At 43.1% G+C, this 20,461-nt stretch overlaps 1 long non-coding RNA gene across 2 annotated transcripts in view; it reads right to left on the reverse strand.

The window, feature by feature from the left end:
* The window catches only part of LOC103657586, an 82,555-nt gene extending 66,846 nt beyond the window's left edge, over positions 1–15,709 (reverse strand). The window contains exons 1-3 of one of the 2 annotated variants that reach the window (XR_566902.2): positions 15,565–15,709; positions 15,051–15,132; positions 11,857–12,982 (exon numbers count right to left, since the gene is read on the reverse strand). This is a non-coding gene — a long non-coding RNA (uncharacterized LOC103657586). Of the gene's footprint in view, positions 1–11,856; positions 12,983–15,050; positions 15,133–15,564 lie in introns of those variants that run through there. The other variant, XR_005833145.1, reaches the window with a different exon arrangement.
* Positions 15,710–20,461: the final 4,752 nt, after the last annotated feature.

The raw sequence follows: 20,461 nt of genomic DNA on the forward strand, positions 1-20,461 counted from the left end.
CACATCACATGGATTCGCTATTTCAAGAAGACATCATGTTTTTCAGGCAATAGGTTTTTCTGATGACCTATTTCTAGTGACTAATAGGAACGTAAAAGCCTCAAAAACCTCAAACACAACCTGCCCCCCCAGCCTCTCCATACACACATGCTGCGATTTTGCAAAAACATGATTCATTGAATGTTGAATTGTGTTTATTTACTGAACAAAGGCTGCTCTCTGCTTCCTTGTGTGATGGGTGTAATCACCAACATTCTCCAAGCCTGCACATGCTATTTTCTTTCCACTTGCTGCAACACTGGGAAACGGCGAGAGAAATGACAGGCACAGAAGTGGAATTCGTCCGGGCCCCCACGCTGCTCTCACATCCTCTCTGGCTGCCATATAAAACATGGAGTTGTAGATTTTGACCTTCCCCATCCTCTGCTGTGAGGTTCGTCATCTATCAAATATTGTAGCAGGCACTGGTAGGGAGAGAGACTGAGACAAAAGTAAGTTTTTAAGGAAAGGCTAGTGTCCTTCCTTGAATTAAGAATTTGAAGATCAGACTACCCGCCAAGGAATGAGCCAGTGAGATGCTTAGGCAGCTGGGATCCTGGGAGATGTGGGACTCCTCTGACCTCTGACTTCAGTCCTGACAAACCCTCCTTAAACTGCAGGGCGTGTCTGATGCTTCCACACAATCTTCCTTCCCTCTTCTTTTCACTGGCATCCGATTTACACGGTGATCCAATGCTCTCCAGCCTTTCCCAACATTCTTTCCATTTTCTCTCACATCGGATGTCCCCTAGCAAAATCCTTGCATGTCTGATCCTATCTGGGCATCTGCTTCCTCCAGAAATGAGACCAATACACAGAATTCAGTGTGAGAGTTGATATCCCCCAGGACCATCTACCTACTGACAAAGAAAGAATTACACCGGTCTCAGACCCAAGTTCAAAGTATGAGAGATGACCTTCTTCAGCCGTTAAACCTGTTCACCATCACCTTAGAAGCAAAGGAGCTAAACTCTTCTTACGAAGGCGGGGGTGGGGGTGGGGGGGCATTTAAAAATACCACCTGAGAGCAGAATATTTAACTCCAAAAACAACTAGATTCCACCGCAATAGCGAACAGAAGCCAGAATTGCTAAATTCATCTCTACTTAGAGAAGGAAAGTGCATATACGCTCTTGCTCCGGAGATTATTTTTTTTTAATACAATGGATAATAGAAAGGCTGAGTTCATTATGGCAGTCAAGTCCCAAGGCAGCCAGAGAGCCCATGATTTCACTCTGTGTCTCATCCAACCCCCTGATCGCTCTCCTTTGGCCATTATGCCTCATATAATGCATTCTAATGGCTTAAAATGACAGCGTTTTGTTTACAAAATGGCTCCATTCCTCAGGAAACCCAAGAGCCTGTGCACCACAACACAGCTATTGATAGAAAATAAAATGCACAATGTGACAGAAGCTGGTCCCCACCTTGCTGCCCTGTTATCCATTTTAGGGTCAAATTTGCTCATTCATCAGCTCGGAAGTCGGGCCTGAGGGGCACAGCCTAATAGGACCTTCAAGAGCTAAGCAAAGAGCTCAGTAAAGGTAAAAGGAGTTCCAGCCCCGCACAGATACAAAGGAGAAGGACTTGACCCAAATTCTCACAAACACTCTGACCCCGAGAAGCAAGTCTCGTGACACGGCGGGTTTGCTATCTTTGCTGAATATGAAAGTGTCTGCCAATGCGACACTAGAGCGTTAGCCAGAGCCTCGGTAGCCTCTCCCCTTTATGCTTTTTAAATGACCAGAAAAATATGAACCACAAACATTGTCTAAAACCCATGGAAGAGGGTCTGCTTTCTGTAAGAGGCAGAATTTACAGCCTAAAACAAGAAGCCAAATATCAGTCCTAACTTACCAAATGCCAGGTTCTTAGCCCACTGGGATCTTCTATGAGCTAGAGGAAGACTTTTGTAGGAAAGAACCCTAAGGAATTTTTAGAAATGGGCTCTGAAGGAGGGTCAATCTAAGGTGATGTGTCTGACTTTGTTACTTCAACCTATTACTCAAAGGACCCATCTGCCTTGGATTACCGCGTCCCCCCACCTCTGAGAACTTGTAGGGCAGTGAGGCTATCTCAATCAGTCATGTGTTCTAGCCATGGGTTATACAGTAGGCGACCTCAATAAACGAAAGAGAAGGAGGAGGAGGGGAGGGAGGAAGAAAATGAAAGAAAGAGCATAAGCACTTTTAGGGTTAAAACAATGGATTTTAAAATTTCGTATCTAACTAATCCTTTTGAATGTTAGAATTCCTTCCTGAACATACAATGAGGCATTATTCAGCCTTCGAAAGGAAGGGAAATTGTGACTCCTGCTACGACTCGGATGAACCTTGAGGACATCACACGCAGTGAAATGAGCCGGACGCAAGATGCCTGCTGCAGGAGTCCATTTGTAGGGAGTATCTGCAGCGGCGACACTCAGGGAAACAGAGAGTAGAGTGGTGGTCCTCGGGGCTGGGGGGAGCTACCGTTTAATTGTTCTAGAGTTTCAGTTTGGCAAGATGGAAACGTTCTGGAGGGCCACTGCACAGCAGTATGAATGTACTTTACACTACTGACCACACTATACACTTGGAAGGAGCTAAGACGGCAAATTTTATGTTCCGATAATTTTACCTCAATTTTTTAAATTCTTCAACGGATTAAAGAGTTTACTGAGGAAGTGCATGCTCCTTCAGAGACTCGACAATGCCACAAATATTCCTGAAACAACTGATATTCACACAGCTCAGGCATGGCACGCGTTCATACACGGTGAGGAAAAAATCTCAGCAAGAACTAAACTTGACCTGGGCAGTTCTTGTTATTAACTCCAAGTGTTCTGAGCCAAGCACAGGCTTTCTGAGGAAGAAGAAAGTGTTAGGAAGATGCCAGGCCGCCTGCTCCAGAGCAATGCTTATTGATACCTCCCTGATTTCTTTTTCAACTGGCCCACCCACCATGCACAAGTGGCTCTCTGTCTGCTCATCTTGAGAGACAAAGGATTTCCTCCTCTGAAGTCTTAACCAAAGGGCCCATTGATGGGCTGAAAATATCCATATTTGCAACACATAATAAGTGTTTCCCTGACTAAAAAGGATTAGTAGCTCTGACATCATGAACAAAGGACCACATTTGGGATTCATCTGGAATTTGGTTAATCACTGCTTGGAGGGAGTGACATTAATTCCAGGGCTTATTTGAGGCTCAATGTCCAAAAACGACTCACCTATTTATTAGAGGAATCTGGGATGCTTCTATACAATACATTTGAAGTCTGTGTGTATTATGGTCTGATTTGTGGGTTGGTCCCTCAGCAACTCTGGGGGCTGCCATCTTAAAGACCACCATGATTGGCAAGTCGCCCATGGTGAATATCACAATTGCAAAGAAAATCTGGGATAAGGAGGGAGAAAAGAATAAAAATGGTATCAAATAGATTTTTAAAGCACAGGAGAATTTGAGAAAGTAGCAAGTTTTTTTCCTTTCATTTATTTTATAAAATTCTTTATGTTCAAAAACAATGCATGCTTGTAACAAACAAGTCAAGAACAATGGAGCTATGTAAAGATAATTAACAATCTTCCTCTCCATGCTTTAATCCCATCATCCTGAGATAAGCAATATTAACAGTTTTATAAGTATCCTCCCACAACTTACTTTATGTTTATGCATACAAATAAGTATATTGAAAGATACATGAAAGTACTGTAGATGGGTTACAGGATTTTGCTTTCACAAAAGCAATCATTTGCAATCATTCCTCAACAGATTACTTCATTTCATTTAAAAATAATATTTCAGATTTCCCTACCGATGTAATGCAACCTTTTTTTTTTTTTTTAAGATTTTATTTATTTATTTGACAGAGAGAGAGACACAGCCAGGGAGAGAGGGAACACAAGCAGGGGGAGTGGGAGAGGAAGAAGCAGGCTCCCAGCGGAGGAGCCTGACGCGGGGCTCCATCTCTGGGATCATGCCCTGAGCCAAAGGCAGACGCTTAAGGACTATGCCACCCAGGTGCCCCATAATGCAACCTTTTTTAACAGCTGTGTAATTGTCAATAGTATGAATGAACCATCATTCATTCAACCATTTAGATTATTTCCAGATTATTATTTCTCCATTACAAACCATGCTGGAATAACATACATATTCTTCCTCCCTCGTGGTTTGATTTCTATAGACTAGATTCTCCCAAAAATGGAATTTCTAGGTCAAAGGGTATGTACCTATTAAATGTTAACAGACACTACTAGATTACTTTCCAAAAAGGCTGTAACAATTTAAACCTCCATCAGCAATGAGGAGCTTGTCCACATGCCCCGCTTTTGCTGGTACTGGATGCTATAAATCTTCTAAATGTTTGCTGATTTGATAGGCAGAAATTGAAATCTCCATCATTTGATTTCCATTTACCTGACTACTAGGGAGTTGAGCATCTTTTCATATTTTATTGACCCTTTATATCTCCTTTCCTGTGAATTGGCTGTTCATAGCTTTATCTAATCTATCAGGTTGTTTGTTTTTTCCATATCAGTGTGGAGGCGCTCAGTTTATTAAGGATATAACTCTTTGCCTGTCTTGTGTATGGCAAATAGCTTTCCCCACGCTATCATCTTTTTTTTTTTTTTTAACTCTGTGCATGGTGTTTAGGGCCACACAGAAATCTTTATTTTTTTTTTTAAAGATTTTATTTATTTATTCGACAGAGATAGAGACAGCCAGCGAGAGAGGGAACACAGCAGGGGAGTGGGAGAGGAAGAAGCAGGCTCCCAGCGGAGGAGCCTGATGTGGGGCTCGATCCCATAACGCCGGGATCACGCCCTGAGCCGAAGGCAGACGCTTAACCGCTGTGCCACCCAGGCGCCCCAGAAATCTTTATTTTTATGTAGTCACACCTGTAAATCTTTTTTTATGGCTTTTGAATTTTTCTTTCAAATGAACTTTAGAGTCAGCTTAACAAATTCTCTTTAAATAAACTTAGTTGGTGCTGAGTGGGATTGCATTGAATTTAAAGATGAATTAAAGAAAAATGACCTCTTCCCAATCTTGAGCAGTCCCCACCCAGTCAGGAGCAGTATGATTTTATCTACACTTGGATTCTTTCCTTTCAGTAATGTCTAGTACTTGTCTTCATTTAGGTCTGACATACTGTGCTTGGTTTATTCTTAAGCATTTATGGTTTGTCTCACAATTGTGAATATCATCCTTTTTCCACTCCAGTTTCCGGTGGAGGAGACGGGAGATGGTGGAGGTCAGTGGTGAAGGTCAGGGACTTTGGACTTGGCTCCCTGGATTCAAAGCTTGATCTTGCACTCACCAGCTCTGTGCATTTAGGCAAGTGAGCTCCCCTCTGAGCGTGTTTCCTCACTTGTGAAATGGGGATGATGGGTTTGTTGTGAGGAATAAATGAGATAATAACATCACATCTTCCGCACAGATTCTAGACCCCAGGTGTCCATCAAATGATAACAAATGATGGAAACCTTTCATCCAGACTCCTTCACTCTGTTTAGTTTTGGTTCTCTAGGTTTTTCTAGGTAGAAAATCATATACTTCTGATAATAATGATTCATCTTTATCTTTCCAATGCCTGCATAGGTTGATTTTTTTTTTTATTGTCTAATGACACTGGCTGAGACCTAGTACAGTGCTGATGGCCATGGAGAGAGCCACATCCATGTCTTGGTCCTGACTCTCATGTCAATACTTCTACTTTTTCTATGTATGATGACCACTGCATATTTCCAAAAGATAGACATAGTAACTTCTTGGTGTAAAATTATTGACAATATTCCCTTGTTATTTCTATTTCTGTTCTATCTGTAGCTGTCCTTTTTTTCATTTCTAATATTAGTTATAAGTTCCCCCGTCATTATTGACAAAGGTTTTTGTATTCTCTTAGTCTCTTTGAGAACCAACCATTGACTTTGAGGACTGTCTTTGTGTATTTGTTTCCTGCTTTTTATTATTTCCTTCTTTCTATTTTCTTTGTGTTTGTTCCTCTGTGACTTTTAAGTTGCATCCTTAAATTAGCTCACTAATGTACCGATCTGATTTTCTTTTGTATTGATCACATGACTTACTCCCTTCTGACATCTTTATTAGTTTAAAATCACATCTGGATACTTAAATAGAGTCTGAGGTTAATGATTTCTACCTCGTCCACCCTTCTATTTTAAAAGTGATGGCTTCGTTTTTAGTTTCAGTTTTTAGCAGGTAGATTTGCTTATCCAGGTATTTACCAGTTTCTTTGATTATTATTCATTCTTTTTTTCTCCTTTCTTCTTATTGAGATATAATCACATGTCCTACAATTCAACTACTTAAAGTGTACAATTCACTGGTTCTTAGCATTATTCCCTGAGTTGTGCAATCTTCATTATGATCAATTTTAGAATATTTCATCACCCCAAAAAGAAATCCTGTATACAATCAGTCCCCCCAAACCTGTCAGCCCTAAGCAACCACTAATTTCTGTCTCTAGATTTGCCTGTTCTTGACATTTCATGTAAATGGAATTATGCAACATGTAGTCCTTTGTGACTGGCTTCCTCCACTCCACATGATGTTTTCAAGGTCCATCCATGTTGTAGCATGTGTCAGTATCTATTTCTTTATACTCTCAAATAATATTCCATTGTACAGATAGACCACATTTTATTTACCCATTCATCAGTCAATGGGCATTGGGTTGTTTCCACATTTTGGCTGTTATAAATAATGTTGCTATGAACTCTCATGTACGAGCTTCTGTGTGGAAACATTTTTTCAGTTTTCTTAGGTAGAGGAGTAGAATTGCTGGGACATATAGTAACTTTATATTTACTCTTTTGAGGAACCGCCAGACTGTTGTCCAACATGACCACACCATCTTACATCCCCACTAGCTGGTAGGAGAGTTCCAATTTCTCCACATCCTCACCAACATTGGTTATTATTTGTCTTGTTTGCAGTCACCTTCGTCGATATGAAGTGGTATCTCATTGTGTCACTATGCATTCTTGCTTCACAATTTTTCCAGAAGTACGTTATATAAAATACCACCAAGGAAGATCTGCTAATGGTACACTCTTCCAATTTTTGAAGGTCTAGATTGTTTTTATTTTGCCATGGTTCAGGTAGAACTTAGCTGGGTGTGAAGGTTTACTTTGATTTATTCCACTGTGTTTCTGGCTTCCATTATTGCCATTGGGAAGTGCACTATATATTATTCCTTTGAAGATATCCTGACTTCTCTCTGATTAATTTTTCTTTCCCTTTAGTTTCTGCAGTGTATCAAAATTCCCCATGTATTGACTTACTTTAATTTATCATGCTTACTAGGATCTGTGCTGCCTACATCTAAGAAATCATATCTGTCACCAATTATAGGAAATTCTGAGCCATATTCCTTGTATTATCACCTCTACTACATCGTTTCTCTTCTCTTCCCCAGAACTGCTACTACGTGTATGTTCATTTTCTCTTCTCTTATCCTCTCTTAAACCTTCCACTTCTCTATACCACTTACCATGCCTTCAGGATCATTTCCTTCAGTTTGTTTTTCCTTCCAGTTTACCAGTTCAGCTGTGTTTGATCTGTATTTCATCTGTGATTGAAATGTTTTATATCAATGACTATTATTTTCCTTTCCTAAGAGTTCTGTTTGGCTCTTTTTCAAATATTCCTGGACATTTTTTTTTTGCATTTACTTGTGCTTTTCTCATGTCTTAATCCCTTTTTAGTAGTTTTACTTATCTTAAATGTACATAAAATGTTTTTCTGCTAATTCCATGATTTGAATTCTTTGGGGGTCTAATTCAGCAATGTTTATTTCCTGTAGTAGTCATTCATTTTTTCCCCCTCCTATGTTTCATAATACTGGTTTGAGAGCTCTCGAACGACCAAAGCCAAAAAAACTAACATGAAAAAAAGTGCTCACAGTTGGGTAATACCTCTGGGGCCCCTGGCAAAATAAATACCAGGAAAGACACTCTGAATGTGGAGTGTGAAGAAATGACACAGATAAAGCACCTTGCCCTTGATTCCTTTCTTTTTCTCACCTCCGGTACCCAACCCTTGCCAAGACCTGAGGGACCACTACACGCATCTCTTTACTTGTCTCCCTGGTTCTAGGATGACCACCCCCCCAGCTGTGCTGTACTCACAATCAGAGCAATCTTTTAAAACTGCATCACATCATGTTACTCTGTTGATTCAAAATCTTTAGTGACCTTCCTCTGCTCTTAATACAAAATTCAAACTCTGTGCCTGGTGTACAAGACGGCGTATGTTCTTCCTGTTGCCCATTCTCTACCTACTTCTCCTGCATGTCTCCCCATCATTCACAAAGCTGCAGCCATATTGGTCACCTTTAGCTTCCATGCAGCCCCCAAGTGGGGGATCCCACTTGGGACGAACCAGCAGGGAGGAAGGGATAGTGGAGAAATGAAGACATCTCCCCAGTACCACAGAGACCCTGGATCAAATCTTTCCTGAAGTCAGATTTATCCCTTGACTTTGCAATAACGTCTCCTTTTTTTCTCTTGATTCCTTCCTTTCTAGCAAACACCCTCACACCCCAATTTTTTTTTTTTTTTTGGAAATTGGGGCCTCAAGCCATAAGGAAATGCTTTGTTACTTTATTAACCATATCTCAGAGACTTTCAGAGAAATGTTACAGCCAAAAGCTGTTGTTACAGTTAAGCTGCCTTTACAGAGATCTTGATTCTATCCCAGGGTCCAGGAAAAGTTGAAGGAGAGCTACTCTTAATATATCCTTGGAGAATTCACGTTTCCCGATATTTAAGGAGCAATCAAATACACTTCTAGAATCTAATGTGCCAATGGTTCTCAGACGCAGTACATCATCCCTTCAGGTAGGCTGGGTATCACTTTTAATTAATTCAATGACATTTAACGAACACAAAGCCCACACCCCTCAGAATTCCATTCCACATTACTTCACATAACTACTCCACTGCCAAAACAAATGGGGAGACCTTTCCTTTTTCCGGACCTATCAAACATCCTGGCAACTTTAAGTACTTGCCACATTCTCTTAATTCAAAACACGGCAAAACAAACCAGAAGAAAGAATGACGTTTGTCGTATCCAATAATAAAGATCTTCTAGATTGTAAGATCGCTTAAGCATGCACAATTGCATTCAACTCTAACATCCATGCTGTAGATTTGCAACGTCTGTAATATGAAGACCATCCTGGTTTTCAGCTAGTGGGACGCAAGGGAGAAAAAACAACCAGCTACTGAGCAACGGCTCTGTGCAAAGCATTGTCACCTAAGGAGCTTAAATATGTCATCAGCTCTGATCATTTCAAAAACGTGTCTTTGCCAAATCGCACACACATAGTAGTTGCCAGGGGCAGGACACAGACCTGGTGTGCAGCGTTCTGTCCGCTGCCGATCGCATCTTCAGCACGACACCCATGGAAGTCTCTCCTCCACATGGGGCTACAGTGGACTGAAAATGATTTCTTCCTCGGGAGCTCATTACCGCCTGCTTTTCTTGATAGCTGTCCACAGACTTCTATGACTTGTGTCACTGCCTTAACATAATTGGTCCTGAGATTGGCACTTCGTTATTTTCAAATGACAGAACAACCAGCTTTTAAGACAATGCAGTTTGGATAAAGTAAGCAGTTCTTACAATGAAATGACTTATTAATAATAGGTCTTCCCATTAGAACTCTTGCATATGGTAGCCTTGGGCACAGATCCTTATTATAGTTACCTCTTGTGGGGGACGAAAGTATTTTTCTGGTGATGCTAATACAGTACCTCGTGTTAAACCAAAACCGCTCCTTAGAGACACGGTGCCTGTATAATGCAGGCATGATCTAAGAGCCCTCGGATGGAGCTTGAGATCCAGAGTGAGATTTATTAATTACAAGGGAAATCACTCTTCCAGTGCCTATTTGTCAGGTGCTTTTCAAACAGTAAGTCACTTACATCATGAGGATTCCGGCTTAGGGACATTATCTGAGTCGGTGTCCTCAGTTGCAAGCCAGTGAAGTAATCCTGTAATAAGAGCTTATTAAAGACACAGTGAGTGTTCACGGCTGTGTGGGGAGGGCTGGAGAACCAGGCGGATGGTTAAGTGTCCTGCAGACTGCCCAAAGCCACTCCAAGAACTGATGAGGGAGCGCTGCCCTTGATGTTGTCCTTCTGGTTTCTGCACACCCACACCCTGGTGCCCAGTGCCTCCTCCGGGCGGGGCCGGGAGCCCAGTCCTCCAGCCGCTAGGAAACCAGCACTGCTACAGTGTTGCTACCTCTTGGGGGAGGGGTGACGTGCAGTCACAAAAGCCCGGATGCAGGGCCTGTTTCCTGACACTGCTCACTGCCCGCAGCGTCCAGCAGGTGCAGCTGACGGCAGCAGCCGGTCGCTTCCTTGTGCCCCAGCAGCAAAGCAGGCGGAACACGTGAGTTCTGGTTTCTAAGCTTGGGAGTTCCTCCCCTATTCAGTGATGAAGGACAGCCATGAACGTGACAGATGGGCCCGCGCACACGTACAGCGACTCTAAAGGAACCTGTACTTCATCGAACTTCCAGTAAGTCATCTATTTCACAGGAAAGCGTGACTGTGGCATGATTTAATTTGTAATATCAATTAATTAAACTGTATTTAATTCCACCCTGTTCGGATCATTTGCTCAAGTATCTCTAAGCTCTAAAGGGCCCTAGGGCTCAGACTTCCCTATTTTACCCACATGCATGTCCCAGGCAATCTTAATCAGTCTCACAGCTTTCAATAGCAGCTCTATACCAATAAGTCATAATGTATACTGCCAGCCCCCATCCCTCCCTGCAAGGCCAGCCTCATGTTTGTAACTACCTCCCTGATGTCATACTCAAAAGGTCCCAAACCAGGGGCACCTGGGTAGCTCAGTCCATAAAGCGTCCAACTCTTGATTGCAACTCAGGTCATGATCTCACAGGTCCTGAGACTAAGCCCCGAGTGGGGCTCCCCTCTGGGCATGGAGCACGCTTGGGATTCTCTCTCTCTCTTTTCCTCTGCCCCTCCCTCCCCCTCATAAAAAAAAAAAAAAAAAAAAAAAAAAGTCCTAAACCAAAGTACTGATTTTTCTCCCCAAGTCAGCTCTTGACTCAGTCATCCTTTCTGCAGATGGTACCGCCTTCCTTCCAGATCTCAAGCCAGAAGCTCTGGAGGCAGGCTTGACTTCAGTCTTTTTCTCACTCCCCATATTTATCCAACAAGAAAGCATATTGACTCTCCCCTCAAAGTACATCCCAGATTCTCCCCTTCTCCCCTTCGCCACTGCTGTCACCTGGCCCAAGTCACCACCATCCCTCCTGCGGATGACTGCCCTTGCGTCCTGTGTGCTCATCCGACAAGGGCCGGCCACACGGGTGGGTGTGTGACCAGTGCAGTTGCAAGAGGGTCTGTGCTTAGGGACCCCATGCATAGAATTCACTGCTCTGCGGAAGTGGCCTTGGGATTCTTAATAAGTTTACCTCGACTTTGTGCTTCCAAAGTGAAGTCCAATGGGACAAAGTAGCATGCACCTGGGGTCTGGAGTCTCATGGGTGTCCTTTCTCTTGCTGTCTCACAGGATAGGTTCTTGGCTACCCCCCTCCCAACCACCACCCACACAGGAACAGGTCAAGAGGGACACCACAGAAGAAAGGAAATGCTTTTTCCCCTACTTTCTTTTTTTTTTTTTTTAAAGATTTTATTCATTTATTTGAGTGTGGGGGAGAGTGAGCGGGGGAGGGGCAGAAGGCAAGGGAGAAGCAGGCTCCCCGCAGATCAGGGAGCCCAATGCAGGGCTCGATCCCAGGACCCTGAGATCATGACCTGAGCAGAAGGCAGAGCTTAAGCGACTGAGCCACCCAGGCACCCCTCCCTACTTTTTGAATAAGATCTCTGCGTTTTCATTTTACCCTGGGCCCCCCCACATTATCTGGCTGCTTCTTGCTTCTTTGTGCCTCATACCCCAGGTACTCCCTGCTCATTACCATCGCACATACTCTATATCATCTTCTGTGTCCCTCACTACAGTATGAGCCCTCTGGGGCCAGGGACTTTGTCTCTTTTTCACTGCTCCCTCCCCAGCACCAAGAATGGCATCCAGCACATGGTAGATGTGGGGGCAGCTCCAGGTTCGGTGGGACCTGAAGCTTCTCATACTTGGGGGAAGAGGAACCCCTTAGGAAAAAGAACACAAAACTGCATATATAAAAATTACATATGGACCGTATCAGTGTCCACATCCTGGTTTTGCTACTATACCTCAAACGTTTTGCAAGATGTTACCACGGAGGTAACAGGTCAAGGAAACAGAATCTCTCTGCTGTACTTCTCACAACTGCACATGAATCTACAATGATCTCAGAATTAACAGTTTAATTAGAAATTAGATACAGAAGTGAATATTCATTCCGAGTGAGAAAAGACGTCACAACAAATTAAAGTAATAAAAACCTGACAAATGCCACATGCATCGGCACAGTCACAGAAATGTTTCTATTAACTCCCTGGCAAGGCTCCATCATACTTTTCCCTACATTTTTGTCTCCATACACTTTGATGGCCTCTTCATACAACAATACTTTGTAATCCAGTAGCCCCTCTTATCCGCGGTTTCACTTTTCGTGGTTTCCGTTACCTGCAGTCAAAGGGGTGATCGTCCTCCTGACATATGGTCGGAAGGTCAACGGCAGCCTAACACTGCGTCCCAAGCCCTACGTCATTCCCCTCAGTTCGCCTCATGCAGGCATTCGATCACCTCACATCGTCACAACAAGGAGGGCGAGGACAAGCAGCCACCATCACTTGCCTTGGGCAGAGAATCACAGGCAAGCAGAGGCTAGCAGAGCTTCGCAGAGGAAGGGCAGACTCCAGAGGTGCCTGGGGAGGTGGAGGTGGCCTATGTGGAAGCCGGGGTCCTCTCTGATTGGGTGGGATGCATATGTGGCTTTCTCTGGTTGGTCCTACATTGGAAGCAGAGACAAAAACTAGGGAGGCTGGCATGTGAGATGGATTGTTACATGGTCATTACTTAGCTTCCTGGATTGGCTTGCTGGAAGGCTGACTTGTGGCCAGCTGGCTTCCTGAACTGTTTATTATAGATGGGGGAGGGAGGGTGTCCTGGACAGGCTGCTCCAGACTGTGGGTCGGAGTCTATTTGTATATATGGCCCAGCCATTGTCTGTTCATATATTCAGTCTCTCACACGCCATTTGGTATCAAACGAAGACATTTCCTGGATGGGTATGTATTTGCCGGTAGAGGAAAATGGAAGAGGGTATGTGCGTTGGCATTGGTTGTTTTTCTTAGAAAACAACTGTTAATAGCTCCATGATGGGAAAACTTGCTAAATTAAAGGGTAAATAGAAGAGCAGGGGCCAAGCTGCATGAATCTCATCAGTGGTAATAAGACGCATGTGGTTAAGTGCCCACACACCGGGCTGGAAATTTCCCCTTAAGTATTTTGAAAATAAAAAAGCACGAAGAAGACTCAGTTCATGCTGAGCCTCCTCACCCCACCCTGATCTCGTCCCATCAGTAAAGGAAAAAAAAAAAAAAAGTTCTGTTACTGCAATAGATTCTGAAGGGTCATTATTCTGGGCTTGACTACATAACAATAACCAGGTAACTGTCCCAGAAGTGACTCCAGATTGCTGCTTGCAGAGGAGTGCTCTCATTTTTCTTTCATTTGAACCAATTATTTAAGGCAAAACTATCTTTCTCATTAAAAACCCAGTGGGCAACTTGTAAACATCCATCAATTGCCCTGGGGTCCATTTTCAGGCTGTGTTCTATAAAACTGCCAAATTAGCTACTCCTCTAGTTATGGAGGAAAATAAGTTTGCCTGATTCTGTATTTCACGCGCACGCGCGCGCGCACACACACACACACACACACACACACACAACTGAAGCTCAAAGGGATTTTAAAAATACAGTCTTGCCTTTTTGACCGCTGCGGCTTCCATGGGCTTTAGGAACCAGAGGGGGTGGGCTGGACACACTAGGTTAGCCCCAGACCCTGCAATAGGCCTGTCTCCCCAGACTGGCCAGGGCGCGGTAGGCAGGAAGACTCCTTCCAGCAGGAGCGACAGACCCATTTCCTCGCCTTCCGGAAAGGGCCAATCGATTAACTAAATCCTTGGCTCCCATGAGATAGGCAGCCACTCTGAGAGCCAAGGCAAGATTCAGTTTGAAGGAGACAGAACCCCTGGGCTGCCCAGATCAGCAGACCCGAAGCAGAGAGAAACGGCTCCCTTTACCAAAATTGCATGAGCACGGCCCTTGGCGACGTGATGAAGGAAACCCTCTTTGCTGAGGGCCTTGTGCTCAAATACCCCATCACGATGAGCTAGGTCTTCCATTTCCTTACTTGTTTTCAAATATCTAAACCTCTCCTTTCCAGAGAGGAAGAAAATAACCAGAGCCAGGGGCACCATTTCCTTAAGCTTCCATCGCCTGCCCCATATTGTGCTTTTCTATCAGGCAAGAGCCTGGGGCTCTGATTAGCCTGAGCGGCTTCCAGAAGTCACCCTTGGAGAAGGCACGTTGGGAGGCATGAATGCCCTATTAAGTCTCTGTGCCATTTATTCCACATGAGGTCAGAGTCAGAGCTAGTCATGCCCACTGTGGGAGTGAGAAAGTTAGCAGACGAACCACATTTACACAGCCCTAGCTATCATGCTTGTTGATTCTGGAAAGTTCCCAAAAAATTACACAGCAGCTGCACATTGAATCCCAAGGATTTACCTGTAACTGAGGAGGAAAAAAAACTTGCACCATGAAATACAGTAATGCACTCATTTTCCAAATAGTGACCGAATCGCCATGATGTGCCAGGCACTGGGATTGCGGGGCTGAATGTTACTGCCCCAGCCTTCGAGTAGCTTATGGTCTGGAAATTCAACACCCAACCCACAGTCAGTCCATCCTCAAATCCTTCTGATTTTACCTTCTATCTCTTACCATCCCCCACGTCTCTCTGACTCTGCCCCCACCAGGGTGGTCCAAGCCTCCACCGTCTTCTCTCACCTGAACTGTAACGATGTCCTCCTAACCACACCTCCATGTCCACTCTTCTTTCTGGTCCCTTGTTCCAAAGCCAGAATGATCTCTGCAAAGGTAAATAATTTAATTTAAATATTTGAACGGCTGCCCTAATGCTCACAGAATAACAATAAAATGCCTTCAAATGGCTCTAAGGTCCTGCCTGTTATGGCCCCAAACCAGCTTCAGTCAATTGCAAAAATGGCCCCAATTCTCCACCCCTCCCTGTTCCCATGGTTTGGCCATGGGAAGCCATCACTTCCCGAGAAAAACCCCTACTGACTTCCTTGACTAGTTCATTTTTACTTATTCTTTATTACATATTCCCACAATATATGTGACAGTACAGCATAATGTTGAGAGACCAGACTCCAAGGCCAGACTGCGTGGTGTGGAATCCTAGGTCCCCCCTTGCTGGTTATGCATACATGGAAAGACAGGTAGCTTCTCTGTGCCTCAGTTTTCTCACCGGCAAAACAGGGATCATGGTATCACCTACCTCACAGCACTGTCCTGAGGACTCGATGGGTTAGTGGTATAATTAGACCAGTGCTTGGTTGGGGTGCCTGGGTGGCTCAGTTGATTAACAGTCTGCCTTCAGCTCAGGTCATGATCTCAGGGTCCTGGGATCGAGTTCCGCAGTGGGCTCCTTCCTCAGCAGGGAGTCTGCTTCTTCTCCTTGTGCCTCTCCCCCTGCTCCTGCTGTCTCTCGTCTCTCTCTCTCTCTCTCAAATAAATATATAAAATCTTAAAAAGAAACAAAAACAAAGACCAGTGCTTGGCATGAACCAACCACAATATAAGAATTAGCTCTTATGAAAGCACCATGTACCTTTCTCTTAGAGCACATTATACTTTTATTTGTATGGTTCTTTGATTAATGTCTATAGACCAGATTTTGGCGAACTTTTTCTGTGAGCCACCAGACAGTAAATATTTTAAGCTTTGTGGGCCATATGGTCTCTGGCATAACTACCTTATTCTACTGCGGTAGCACAAAAGCAGTCATAACATGATATAAACAAGTGGCTATGGCTGTGTCCCAATAAAACTTTATTGGTGACAGGCAGTGGGCCAGATTTGGGCCACCACTCACAACCCTTGCTATAGACTATCATGACAATACAGCCAAAGACTATTTTTTCCCACTCCCAGTTTCTTAATACTATGCTTTACACCCAGTTCCAAAATATATTTATAAGATAAATTGTAGAAGTTTTGAATTCTAGCCAAAAATTCAAATGTGAATCCATTTCTTTCTAGTCTTTAAATCAAAGTAAATATGACTCCAGACCATAGTGCACTAGGCTGATAGGTATTCAGTATTATGGTCCCTTCCCTCCCAGGATCACAATAGAATTAAGGAAGATTCCATGGTGCCTAGAAAATGAGAGACAGACACCTAATCTTTAGACCATCCTGTTTTTTGCTCTACCCCTCATTGTCTATACTGACGGTTTTCATTTGGGGTCCAGTATCCCTCCATTTCCATGCTATACTCTGATGGAAATCTCTACTATGTATGCAGACCTGGTTCTTGGGGCCCAGAGCTGAGGTCTTGTCACCTCCCCAGTGCTCTGGAACCACATGGGCTTCATGCTTGTCTCTGCGTCTTGTTCTTTACCTTCACAGGAAGTCTCCTCTTTGAATACCCTACTAAACACCCAGGATAAGCAATTTTGCTGTTTCTTTTCTTTTTTTTTTTTTTAAGAGTTTATTTATTTGAGAGAGAGTGAGAAAGAGCACAAGCTGGGGGGAGAGGCAGAGGGAGAGGGAGAAGCAGACTCCCCACTGACCCCCCCCCCCAATGTGGGCCTGGATCCCAGGACCCCAGGATCAGGACCTGAGCCACAGGCAGACGTTTAACCGACTGGCCACCCAGGCGCCCCAATTTTGCTGTTTCAAAAGATAGGACGGGCCAAAGCTTCTAGTTAATGCCTGGTAAATATATTGGAAGTAAGGAAAAACAAAGCTTGGCTATAGCCTTGAAAGGAAAGTCGAATGGAAAGTAAGGAAATTATAAGAAAAACATAAAGAAATTAATTATCTAACCAACGAAAATATTAATAAGTTCCAAATGTTAACAAACCCTTATCCAGCATCATATAACAACGGATAATGGGTGAAGGAGGATGACGCAGGCAAGAAAAGGTGGAAGTACTCAGGCCTTCCCCACCCTTGTGCACTTCCCTAAACTAAAATCAAGAATGTAAGCTCCGTTAACATTGGGTTGTCACAGCAAGACATCACCTTCCAGCATTGGGGTTTCCTCCAGGGTGTTCTTACAAGGACACTTCAGACTTTGAATAGGAAGTGTTACAACCTGTGGTTTAAGATATCTCAGAGAAAAGCTAAAGATTGTGCACCTACTTACAAATCAGAAGAGAAAAAATGGAAATTCAGGTTGGAATCAAAGGGACCAAGGTCAAAGGGACAATTTACACACACACACACACACACACAGTACTTTTGTCACTCAGCTGAAACCCCTTTTGCCTCATGAAGATACCAACTACTCCCTGATCTTGCCTATCTACTTAACACCATCCAGGCTACCAACTACTCCCTGACCTTGCCTATCTACTTAACACCATCCAGGCAAAGTGCAAAAATCTGTACAGATGCTCTCTTAACCTTTACTTAACCAACTGGTGAGATAACCCTCACTCTCCAAGTTCAACTCTGATCTAACCAAACTGACCGATACCCAACACCTTAAATGTTCCGCTCTACTATGGTTCTCCCTGGTCTGCATAAACACTTCTGCTGTCACCCAGCTAATATATGTTAATCGAGATATGTGGCTTTTATTTCCCAGCTTATTTATGTACCTGTTACTGCAATTATATAATGTAATTAAATAAGACAAAAGTCAACAAAAGTTGCAGAAAAAGTGTAAAAAACAGTGAATTATTACTATTACTATAAATTCTGAGTTGAATGCTATAGAAAAAATTCTGAGTTGAAAAGAAGCTTGCTATTAAATTTGGTGTGGGGGAAAGAGAGTAGTGGACTAAGAAGAATACTTCAGTCTGAAAGATTAATATACTCAGACTGATTTCTAAGTATTTTTCACTCTTGCTTCTCCTTTAAAGAAACTGAACTAGAAAATAAAGGCCATGCAAGAGGAATTTAATTTACAACAAGAAACTCCAATATATAGAATCAAAATTTAAAGATTCATGGTCCTACATGAAGAGATTGGGAAAAGAATCCATACTTCTATGTTTCAAGTGAAAATAAAATTAATGGAAATTTCTACTTCTGGCTAAGATGGATGAAAGGGAACTTTAAGAACTTCCCATCAGAAAACCGAACAAAATATATGGAACAAAGGATTTCCAGACACTGGACATCAAGGAAACTGAATGGTATCACCTCGAAGAGGAGAGAAGCAAAATAGGTGCCCCCTGGCATTGCCCCAGCTGATTGCGTTGCGGGAGACAGCTGACCACAGGATAAGAAGGGGATCCCAGGCAGAGCCATGGGCCTCCCCGGATTGAGGAAATAGAGCTGAAAATCCAGGGAGATCGAGATGACAGGAGTTTGCGAGTGAGAATTTGGAGAGGAGAGAGCTACACGGAGAAAACTCCAAGGTCTGTGAAGAGCACCGCAGGAATTCAGCGTCATATAAAGCAGTTGCATACATATAAGGGGAAAACCTACCCAAAATGGGGGGAAAGCGCTGGAAAGAATCAAGTGCCTGTTTCTACCAGTCCAACTGATTACCTTTGGCTTTTATAGTGGGAGGTGAAGCCAGCTCTCACAAAAGGGCCTTTCCCCAAATAGGACGGAACTTTATTTGCAAGACAAATGTCCACTACAATGATTGACTGTGTATTACTTTCCAGTCTTCAAGTCTGATCTTAATCTACTATCTCTTTTTATGGTCCACAGAAACTGGTAAGGATTCAGACTCTTCTTTCTTGCCCATGTATTTTTTTCATTTATTTTTCTAAGACATCGGTTTTTGGTTTTGTTTTTGTTTTGCATTTTTTACAGCTCTGAAAAGGTTATGCATTACAACCAATGAAAACTATGGATCAATCCATTAAAATGGATGTCTCACAATCAATTAAAATTAAAATTGCCAACTCTTTTTTCCTTAGAGATGCATAAAAAGGATAGATCTTAGAAATGATGGCATCTTAGATTCAATGAAATCTGGCAGTATCTTTTCTCCCCTATCATAAAACCTAGCATTGAATTGTCTTTATCCCTCATTAGACTGTAAGTCCCAAATATGCCCTATTCACGGTTGTATGCCCAATGACTAACTCAGTACTTTAGCATATAAAAGATCCAAACATCATAGAAATAAAAGACACAGCATAAGGAATATAGTCAACGATACTGTAACAGTGATGTATGGGGACAGATGGTAGCTATACTTGTGGTAAACATAGCATAATGTATAAACTTGTTGAATCACTGTGTTATACACCTGAAACTAATGTAACATTGTCTGTCAACTCCACTCGAATAAAAACAAACAACAAAAAGCAAAACAAAATGAAAAAAGACATATATTTATTGAATAAATAGGTAACTTGCTGAATGAGAATGAACCTGCTAAGCAAATTTCTGCGTTCCATGTTTCAGGTTCCATGAGTCTGCCGTTGAAATACATCCAGAAAATGTGTTCTTCCAATCCTTCGGATCCACAGTGTCTGACTCATTCATCCAACGGTTATTGAACTCGAACTAGATCCCAAACCTCGTGTTAAGTGCCTTATACAAATGATCTCATTTGATAATCACAACTGTCCTCCATGGTACACTGAAATTTGAGGAAGTTTAATAAATCCAAAATCACACGCAGCTATAAGTAGGGAGCGCCATGATTTGAACACAAACAGTCTAACACTGGCTTATGCTCCTCACTGTTCTACAATTGTCAGGCTGAATTCTATAGACACTCTACAAATAACAGACTCTCTTCAGAGTTAAATGCAGCAGGACTCCCAACTTGAGTCTAAGCTGTATACACCTTTGGATTCTGGCATCTTCGGAAGGCTGGTTGGATGGGTCCATCAGAAGTTCTGTTCCATTTCACCGAGAGGCAGTCAATTCAGCCCCTCAGGGCGTGCTTCCTTACCCACCCCAGGAGAAGGCTGGGCCAGATGGATGAGTGATCCTTCCCATTGGTCTAGCTGACAAACACTGTGATTCTGCTAACACTGGCTTGTACATTCTGATACCCACCTGGCCTTTAAAATAGCCTTGCAGGGAGCTCAGCCAGAATGGGTCCTTCGTAACAATAGCAGACCTGTGTGGCTGTCTGGACTCTGGAAATCACGGTGGTAAAGCAACAGGAAAACTGAATGTGCAGCACACATAGACAGGACTAGAGGTCCACCAGTGGGTTCAGGCAGGGTGAGAAGGCTCTGCTTTCG

This window comes from Ursus maritimus, unplaced genomic scaffold (assembly GCF_017311325.1).
Source record: "Ursus maritimus isolate PB19 unplaced genomic scaffold, ASM1731132v1 scaffold_10, whole genome shotgun sequence".
Taxonomy (NCBI): Eukaryota; Metazoa; Chordata; class Mammalia; order Carnivora; family Ursidae; genus Ursus; species Ursus maritimus.